The 11,000-nt window shown below is 33.6% G+C and overlaps 1 long non-coding RNA gene across 1 annotated transcript in view; it reads left to right on the forward strand.

Annotated features, from left to right (window-relative positions):
- LOC133649550 (uncharacterized) overlaps positions 1–10,622 on the forward strand; it is a 45,216-nt gene extending 34,594 nt beyond the window's left edge. Inside the window, exon 4 of the long non-coding RNA XR_009826085.1 lies at positions 10,077–10,622. This is a non-coding gene — a long non-coding RNA (uncharacterized LOC133649550). The remainder of the gene's footprint in view (positions 1–10,076) is intronic.
- Positions 10,623–11,000: the final 378 nt, after the last annotated feature.

Raw genomic sequence — 11,000 nt, forward strand, 5'->3', positions numbered from 1 at the left:
TTTTTACGGTAAATTTTTATACACTGAATTTTCATACATTGATTTTTAAACACTGATTTTTTTTTTACACTGAATTTTTATACAATGAAGTTTTACACACTGAACTTTTACACTCAATTTTTTAAACAGTAATTTTTTTTTTTCTAAAAAAAATTCCACACTGAATTTCTATACACTGAACTCTTTTTACACTGAATTTTTACACATTGAATTTTTTTTACGGTAAATTTTTATACTGAATTTTCATACATTGATTTTTAAACACTGATTTTTTTTTTACTCTGAATTTATATACAATTGTTTTATTTATTTTTTACACATTTTTTTCACACTGAATTTCTTTTTACACTGATTTTTTACACAGAATTTTTTTACCGTAAATTTTTATACACTGAATTTTCATACATTGATTTTTAAACACTGATTTTTTTTTTACACTGAATTTTTATACAATGAAGTTTTACACACTGAACTTTTACACTGAATTTTTTAAACAGTATTTTTTTTTTTCTAAAAAAATTTCCACACTGAATTTCTATACACTGAACTCTTTTTATACTGAATTTTTACACATTGAATTTTTTTTTACGGTAAATTTTTATACACTGAATTTTCATACATTAATTTTTAAACACTGATTTTTTTTTTACTCTGAATTTATATACAATTGTTTTATTTATTTTTTACACATTTTTTTCACACTGAATTTCTTTTTACACTGATTTTTTACACAATTTTTTTACGGTAAATTTTTATACACTGAATTTTCATACATTGATTTTTAAACACTGATTTTTTTTAAACTGAATTTTTATACAATGAAGTTTTACACACTGAACTTTTACACTGAATTTTTTAAACAGTAATTTATTGTTTTCTAAAAAATTTCCACACTGAATTTCTATACACTGAACTCTTTTTACACTGAATTTTTACACATTGAATTTTTTTTACGGCAAATTTTTATACACTGAATTTTCATACATTGATTTTTAAACACTGATTTTTTTTTTACTCTGAATTTATATACAATTGTTTTATTTATTTTTTACACATTTTTTTCACACTGAATTTCTTTTTACACTGATTTTTTACACTTAATTTTTTTACGGTAAATTTTTATACACTGATTTTTTTTTTACACTGAATTTTTATACAATGAAGTTTTACACACTGAACTTTTACACTGAATTTTTTAAACAGTAATTTTTTTTTTTCTAAAAAAATTTCCACACTGAATTTCTATACACTGAACTCTTTTTACACTGAATTTTTACACATTGAATTTTTTTTACGGTAAATTTTTATACACTGAATTTTCATACATTGATTTTTAAACACTGATTTTTTTTTTACTCTGAATTTATATACAATTGTTTTATTTATTTTTTACACATTTTTTTCACACTGAATTTCTTTTTACACTGATTTTTTACACTTAATTTTTTCACGGTAAATTTTTATACACTGATTTTTTTTTTACACTGAATTTTTATACAATGAAGTTTTACACACTGAACTTTTACACTCAATTTTTTAAACAGTAATTTTTTTTTTTCTAAAAAAATTTCCACACTGAATTTCTATACACTGAACTCTTTTTACACATTGAATTTTTTTTACGGTAAATTTTTATACTGAATTTTCATACATTGACTTTTAAACACTGATTTTTTTTTTACTCTGAATTTATATACAATTGTTTTATTTATTTTTTACACATTTTTTTCACACTGAATTTCTTTTTACACTGATTTCTTACACAGAATTTTTTTTCGGTAAATTTTTATACACTGAATTTTCATACATTGATTTTTAAACACTGATTTTTTTTAAACTGAATTTTTATACAATGAAGTTTTACACACTGAACTTTTACACTGAATTTTTTAAACAGTAATTTATTTTTTTCTAAAAAATTTCCACACTGAATTTCTATACACTGAACTCTTTTTACACTGAATTTTTACACATTGAATTTTTTTTACGGCAAATTTTTATACACTGAATTTTCATACATTGATTTTTAAACACTGATTTTTTTTTTACTCTGAATTTATATACAATTGTTTTATTTATTTTTTACACATTTTTTTCACACTGAATTTCTTTTTACACTGATTTTTTTACACAGAATTTTTTTACGGTAAATTTTTATACACTGAATTTTCATACATTGATTTTTAAACACTGATTTTTTTTTTACACTGAATTTTTATACAATGAAGTTTTACACACTGAACTTTTACACTCAATTTTTTAAACAGTAATTTTTTTTTTTCTAAAAAAAATTCCACACTGAATTTCTATGCACTGAACTCTTTTTACACTGAATTTTTACACATTGAATTTTTTTTTCGGTAAATTTTTATACACTGAATTTTCATACATTGATTTTTAAACACTGATTTTTTTTATACAATGAAGTTTTACACACTGAACTTTTACACTCAATTTTTTAAACAGTAATTATTTTTTTTCTAAAAAAATTTCCACACTGAATTTCTATACACTGAACTCTTTTTACACTGAATTTTTACACATTGAATTTTTTTTACGGTAAATTTTTATACACTGAATTTTCATACATTGATTTTTAAACACTGATTATTTTTTTTTACTCTGAATTTATATACAATTGTTTTATTTATTTTTTACACATTTTTTTCACACTGAATTTCTTTTTACACTGATTTCTTACACAGAATTTTTTTACGGTAAATTTTTATACACTGAATTTTCATACATTGATTTTTAAACACTGATTTTTTTACACATAATTTTTATACAATGAAGTTTTACACACTGAACTTTTACACTGAATTTTTTAAACAGTAATTTTTATTTTTCTGAAAAAATTTCCACACTGAATTTCTATACACTGAACTCTTATTACACTGAATTTTTACACATTGAATTTTTTTTTCGGTAAATTTTTATACACTGAATTTTCATACATTCATTTTTTAACACTGATTTTTTTTATATTCTGAATTTATATACAATTGTTTTATTTATTTTTTACACATTTTTTTCACACTTGAAGAAAGAGTGTGAGGATGGCCTTTCTTACCTTCACTTTCGATATGATCCACCGTGTCATTGACCAGACGTATGACTGTCACTATGGAGGCTACACACACACACACACACACACACACACACACACACACACACACACACACACACACACACACACACACGCACACACCATTAACACAAACAACATCATAACATCCTTAAAGAAGAATAACATTTCATAAGGTGGGCAGAAGCGTGTGAGAATAGAGGGACTGTCTCTCTCTCTCTCTCTCTCTCTCTCTCTCTCTCTCTCTCTCTCTCTCTCTCTCTCTCTCTCTCTATCTCTCTCTCTCTCTCTCTCTCTCTCTCTCTCTCCTATGTGTTGTTTACATGTTCTCTCCTCACTTCTGCTCATTAGAGAGGAAACAAAGTGTTGATCCTCACACTCTCACACACACACACACTCACACACACACACACACTCACACACACGCACACACACACACACACACACACATACACACACACACACACACACACACACACACACACACACACGTACACACACACACGTATATAGGTAGAATGGTTAGTGTGTTGCACATTCCTGCTGTAGAAAGAGATGGATGTTATTGAGTTCTCTGAGAAAAAGGAGACAAGTCACAGTTCAGCAAAAGTGTCAACAAGAATGTGAACAACAAGACTTCATTTGTCCTTCAAATCACATAAAGACTTTTCTTTTTATCCTTATTCTTCTCCTTCTTCTCCTTATCGTCACTCATTCTTCTTCTTCTCCTTATCTTCATTCTCATTCTTTTTCTTCTCCTTTTTCTCCTTCTCATTCTTCTTTTTATTCTCCTTTTTCTCGTTCTTCTCCTTTCTCTCATTCTCCTTCGCATTCTTCTTCTTGTCATTCTCCTTCTTCTCCTCCTTTTTCTCATTCTTTTTCTCATTCTTCTTCTTCTCATCTTCATTCTCATTCTTCTACTTCTCTTTTTTCTCGTTCTTCTCCTTTTTCTAATTTTTGTCCTTCTCATTCTTCTTTTTCTTCTCCTTTTTCTTGTTCTTCTCCTTTCTCTCATTCTCCTTCGCATTCTTCTTCTTGTCATTCTCCTTCTTCTCCTCCTTTTTCTCGTTCTTTTTCTCATTCTTCTTCTTCTCATCTTCATTCTCATTCTTCTACTTCTCTTTTTTCTCGTTCTTCTCCTTTTTCTAATTTTTGTCCTTCTCATTCTTCTTTTTCTTCTCCTTTTTCTCGTTCTTCTCCTTTCTCTCATTCTTCTTCTCCTTCTCATTCTTCTTCTTCTTCTTCTCCTCCCTTTTCTTGTTCTTTTTCTCATTCTTCTTCTTCTTCTCATCTTCATTCTCATTCTTCTTCTTCTCCTTTTTCTCGTTCTTCTCCTTTTTCTCATTTTTGTCCTTCTCATTCTTCTTTTTCTTCTCCTTTCTCTCATTCTTCTCCTTCTCCTTCTTGTCATTCTTCTTCTTGTCCTCCTCCTTTTTCTCATTCTTCTTCTTCTTCTCATTCTTCTCCTCCTCATTCTTCTCCTTCTCCTTCTTCTTTTTCTTCTCCTTTTTCTCATTCTTCTTCTCCTTTTTTTCATTCTTCTTCTTCTCATTCGCCTCCTTTTTTTCGTTCTTCTCCTTTTTCTCATTCTTCTTCTTCTCCTCCTCCTTGTCATTCTTCTTCTTCTTCTCCTTTTTCCTCATTCTTCTTCTTCTCATTCTTCTTCTCCTTTTTCTTATTCTTCTTCTCCTCCTCCTTCTCATTCTTCTTCTCCTTTTTCTCATTATTTTTCTCCTTCTCATTCTTCTTGTCCTTCTCGTTCTTCTTCTTTTCCTTGTCATTATTCTCATTCTTTTTCTCATTCTTCTCCTTCTCATTCTTCTCCTTCTCCTCCTTGTCATTCTTCTTATCCTTCTTCTCATTTGTATTCCTCTCCTCCTCCTTCTTCTCTTCCTTCTCATTCTTCTCTTCCTTCTCATTCTTCTTGTTCTCCTTATTCTCCTTCTCCTCCTTTTTCTTCTTCTCCTTTTTCTCGTTCTTCTCACCACCCCCCCCCCCCCCCCCTCCTTCTTCTACTACCGCTTAGTGCTAATCACCTCCTTCACGAGTCCATCACAATTAACGAAGCAGCACAATTAGCCGACGATGTCACCAGTGATGTGTGGGCAGAAGGTCCGGGTTACTTTTTGCCTCATTCCTGTGAGAATCCTGCGTGTGACTGACGCATTAATGAGTGGTACTATCCATATGCGTGCGTTGGTAGAGCAGCGCATACAAGACAGTTTAGCTTGCCGTTGTTGTTTTGGCTTGTTAATAAAGAGAAAGTTATCTTCCTTGTTTTTGTGTGTGTGATGCACAGTGCTTGATATTGTGTTCAAAGTGTACAAGCCATCACTAAAACATGGACTTTTGTCAAAACTGGAACCAATTAATCATATTCACATTGTTTCTTATGAAGAAATGTGCTTCACTATACAAACTTCTTATTCACGAACCCTGCTCAAGAACCCATTCAGTTCGTAAATGGAGGTTCTTCTGTCTACTTACCGTTATCGTCAAAGGACTCTGAGGTGTACGAGCTGAGATCCTCCGACGCCGAGTCCGACGACAGACCGACATCGAGGTGTGTCGGCTCACCTGCACACACACACACACACACACACACACGCACACACACACACACACACACACACACACACACACACACACACACACACACACACACACACACACACACACACACACACACACACATAAGCTGTGTTTTAGTGTTCCATACCTCCTACTTACTGTACACTTACAGTAGTCTTTGTGATTGGTTCACACGTAGAAGTAGAAGTGAGTAGTAACGTGCCACATTTACTCAGTTACATTTACTCAGTTACATTTACTTAAGTAACTTTATGGATATATTTGACTTGTTGGAGTAGTTTTAACGCGACATACTTTTTACTCGAGTATTCTTGTAAAGACGAAACACTACTTTTTGTGACGATCCGTCACATTCGCGTCGGGTTGTGATTGGGGTTTGTTTCCTGCCAGCGCTCTTATTTTGGTTCCATTTCCTGCTTGGCTCCCTGAGTGCTGTTTCCTCTCACCTGCCGCTGATTGGCAGCCTGGCCACACCTGTTGTCAATCGGCTGGCTGCTATTTATGCCTGCCTCGCCCTCCAGTCAGGGCTCGATGATTGTTTGCTGTCTCTTGTTATCATGTTTCCTGGTCCCTGTTATCCTGTCTCCGGTTATCCTATTAAAGTCATGTTTTCCTGCGCTACGCCTGCCATCTCTGCATAGACATATGTCTATATATACATATATATTGTGTTGTGTTTATGTTGTGTTACGGTGCGGATGTTCTCCCGAAATGTGTTTGTCATTCTTGTTTGGTGTGGGTTCACATATTTGTAACAGTTTTAAAGTTGTTTATACAGCTACCCTCAGTGTGACCTGTATGGCTGTTGACCAAGTATGCCTTGCATTCACTTGTGTGTGTGAAAAGGCGTAGATATTATGTGACTGGGCCGGCACGCAGAGGAAGTGTCTTTAAGGTTTATTGGCGCTCTGTACTTCTCCCTACGTCCGTGTACACAGCTGTGTTTTAAAAAGTCATCAATTTTACTTTTTGAAACCGATTCCGATAATTTCCGATATTACATTTTAAAGCATTTATCGGCCGATAATATCGGCAGTCCGATATTATCGGACATCTCTAGTATTTACACATACTTTCACAAATTCTACTATGGAATAAATGGAAACAAACTTAATCATCACAATATTAAGGTATACAATTGTTCCTCTTTTTGCAGCGAGACTATCAGTTTTTCAAAATAAATGTATTTGTATATATATATATATATATATATATATATATATATATATATATATATTATATATATATATATATATTAACTTCCTGTCTAGAGGGCTCTAATTGTGTTAAAAAAACATGTTTAGAAGAAATATAATTGTGGGGTTTTTTTTGCTGTAACTATGAAAATACTGCATTCCACATTCAGGAAATTCGGATCTGGAACCAATTACCAGCGATAAACTGTATTTATATATATACTGTATATCTTTTTTTATCATTGTAAAAATAATATAATTATTAAGTATTTTTTAATTCACCATAAAAATACTCAGAATCCACATAATTTTTTGTGTGTACATTAATTATTACTAAGTACATCCGACAATATCGGCTTCCCGATATTATCGGCCGATAAATGCTTTATAATGTAATATCGGAAATTATCGTATGTTTTTTTTATTATCGGTATCGTTTTTTTTTTTTTTTTTTAAGTAAATCAACATAAAAAACACAAGATACACTTACAATTAGTGCACCAAGCCAAAAAACCTCCCTCCCCCATTTCACTCATTCACACAAAAGGGTTGTTTCTTTCTGTTATTAATATTCTGCTTCCTACATGATATATCAATATATATCAATACAGTCTGCAAGGGATACAGTCCGTAAGCACACATGATTGTGCGTGCTGCTGCTCCACTAATAGCAGTGTTTCCCATAAACTGCCAAGATACCTGTCGCGGTGGGGGCGTGGCTATGGGCGTGGTCACCATGACATCATCGAGTAATTTGCATAATTTACTACAATATGATTTTCTCTAAAAAGGCTAAAAAAATGTATACTTACTAATTAATAATAATAGTTTTGTTTTAAACGTCCATCCAGAGGGGGGGGGGGGGGGGGGGGTATTTTAAAAACTTTTTTTTTTTTTATTTTATTTATTTTTTTAACATAAATAAACACAATCATGTGTGCTTATGGACTGTATCCCTGCAGACTGTATTGATCTATATTGATGTATAATGTATATATTGTGTTTTTTATGTTGATTTCATTAAAAAAAAAAAAAAAAAAAAAAATTTTTTAATTCTTGTGCGGCCTGGTACCAATCGGTCCGCGGCCCGGTACCGGACCGGTCAACGCTTGAAAATTTGTCCCACGGACCGGAGGTGTGGGGGGGGGGTGGATTTTTTTAATTTTTTATTTTTTTTACATAAATAAATATTTAGATGTATTTTAAAAAAAAAAAAGACTTTTTTTTTAATTTTTTTACATAAATAAATACAATCATGTGTGCTTACGGACTGTATCCCTGCAGACTGTATTGATCTATATTGATATAGAATGTATTATATTGTGTTTTTTATGTTGATTTCATTTAAAAAATAAAAAATAAAAATTTATTTTTTATTTTTTTTACATAAATAAATACAATCATGTGTGCTTACGGACTGTATCCCTGCAGACTGTATTGATCTATATTGATATAGAATGTATATATTGTGTTTTTTATGTTGATTCATTAAAAAAAAAATATATATATATATATTTTTTTTTTTAATTCTTGTGTGGTGAGGTAGGGGGGGGGAGAAAGTCAAAAAAAGAAGGAGGAGTGCAATCTTTGGTCAGAGCGTGCTGGAGATTGTAGAAGGACACAATGTCCGGGCGACTCTCCTCAACATCCATCCATCCATTTTCTACCGCTTGTCCCTTTTGGTGTCGCGGGGGGGGGTGTGCTGGAGCCTATCTCAGCTGCATTCGGGCGGAAGGCGGGGTACACCCTGGACAAGTCGCCACCTCATCACAGGGCCAACACAGATAGACAGACAACATTCACACAATATATTGAGTCCAAATTGAATTCTGTCTCTGTTTAATTCTTTGCCTCTGGTCTTGTTTAATAGATGTCATCAGCGTTTGAAGCTGACATTATTATTATTAATTGTTAGTAATATTGTTGTTATTATTATCCATCCATCCATTTTCTACCGCATGTCCCTTTTGGAGTCGCGGGGGGTGTTGGAGCCTATCTGAGCTAGGTTATTTTAATGTAATTGTTAGTTTTTTCCAGTTTGAGCGAGCGCAACATATTGTGCATTCTGCGAGCGTTAGCATCACTGTCGGCGCTAATGTTTCAATCGTGCACACTGCAAATTCAGAAGGTGTTAAATATTCACGCCGCCGTGGATAAAGCACCTCTCTTAACGAGCGGGCGCCATCGACCACGTTCCTGATGGATCCTGCTAATCGACCGACGTTGCACTTGAACGGACATTGTGAGGCGTGTATAGACATTGTGAGGCGTGCTCCTTCGTCCCAATCAGCCGCTCATTCATGTGCTGACATGACCCCCAGGGGGCGCACTTTCCCGCCTCGTGGGAGGGGAGCATTTCTGAAAAAATCAATGAGGAGGAAGGAAGCAAGGGTCAGCGCTCTACTACTAAGTACTGCACTCCACTACTAAGTACTGTACTACTAAGTACTGGCACTCTACTACTTAAGTACTGCACTCTACTACTAAGTACTGCACCTCACTACTAAGTACTGCACTCTACTACTAAGTACTGCACTCTACTACTAAGTACTGCACTCTACTACTAAGTACTGCACCCACTACTAAGTACTGCACTCTACTACTAAGTACTGCACCCCCACTACTAAGTACTGCACCCCACTACTAAGTACTGCACTCTACTACTAAGTACTGCACTCTACTACTAAGTACTGCACTCTACTACTAAGTACTGCACCCCACTACTAAGTACTGTACTACTAAGTACTGCACTCTACTACTAAGTACTGCACCCCACTACTAAGTACTGCACTCTACTACTAAGTACTGCACTCTACTACTAAGTACTGCACCCCACTACTAAGTACTGCACTGTACTACTAAGTACTGCACCTCACTACTAAGTACTGCACTCTACTACTAAGTACTGCACCCCACTACTAAGTACTGTACTAACCAAGTACTGCACTCTGCTAAGTAGTGTACTTGTAAGTACTGCACTGTACTACTAATTAGTGTTGTAAATAAGTGCTGCTGGAAAGTAGTGTATTCAATAAAGTAGTGCACTGTACTACTCAGTACTGTACTAGTGAGTAGTGTACTAAGTAAGTACTGCACTGTACTACTAATTAGTGTTGTAAATAAGTGCTGCTGGAAAGTAGTGTATATTTTATAAAGTAGTGCACTGCACCTCATTAAGTATCTGGGATTACTTTCTATAGGTCAGCAGCTGCGTTTCCTTGAGTCGACTCGAGGACAAAAATGTCAAATAATTGGAACACCTTCCACGCGTCTGCTGAGCGTCCATGAAGTAGTCACATGTGGTGGCCTGGCAGAACCAGACTTGTCACGCACCTTGCCTGCCCGCAGAGACTCCTGTGATGTACTCCACCAATTAGAGCTGGCTGCTACTTTTATAGGCACCCACGTACAATCCAAAAAGTGCCTGACTTCCATACCTTCCTTGCACGCCACGTCACGGCGGTTGCAGACGGAGCACGGACCCTAACCGTAAACAATCAGTCAAGCAGCACTGAGAGCAAACTCCCTCCAAGTAATGTTGACATTTTCAACACCAACAAAGAAAGTATGCTCCAACGCAAGTCAAGCACTTTACCAAAATGCGCTAGCTTGATGCTAATTTGCATTGGATTCTCCATAGGCAGGCTACTATCAGCATTAGCAATTTTACATGGCGTTTTAAAACTCCAAATTTGGCAATGAAACCAACAACTAAGATGAAAGTTACAATCAAACAGCTGGTGTGTAATAATACAATACTTACAGTACCAAGCGCTACAGTACTTTTATTTTTTATCTTTTAACTTTTGTTTGTTTTTTTTGCTCTATTTTATAAATTTTTAGCTGTGTTTTAAATACAGAATGTTTTGTACTTATTGGGATTTGTATTATTTGTAATATTTTACCTTTTGTTTTTTTTTTGCTCTATTTGTTATGCATTTTAACTGTGTTTTATATAGAGAATGTTATGTATTTATTGTGATTTTTTATTATTTATAATCTTTTACTTTTTGTTTTTTGCTCTATTTTTTTAAAATACATTTTTAGCTGTTTTATATACAGAACGTTTTGTATTATTGTGATTTTTATTTTTTTTAAAATCTTTTACCTTTTGTTTTTCTTTT

The sequence above is a fragment of the Entelurus aequoreus genome, linkage group LG05, assembly GCF_033978785.1.
Source record: "Entelurus aequoreus isolate RoL-2023_Sb linkage group LG05, RoL_Eaeq_v1.1, whole genome shotgun sequence".
Taxonomy (NCBI): domain Eukaryota; kingdom Metazoa; phylum Chordata; class Actinopteri; order Syngnathiformes; family Syngnathidae; genus Entelurus; species Entelurus aequoreus.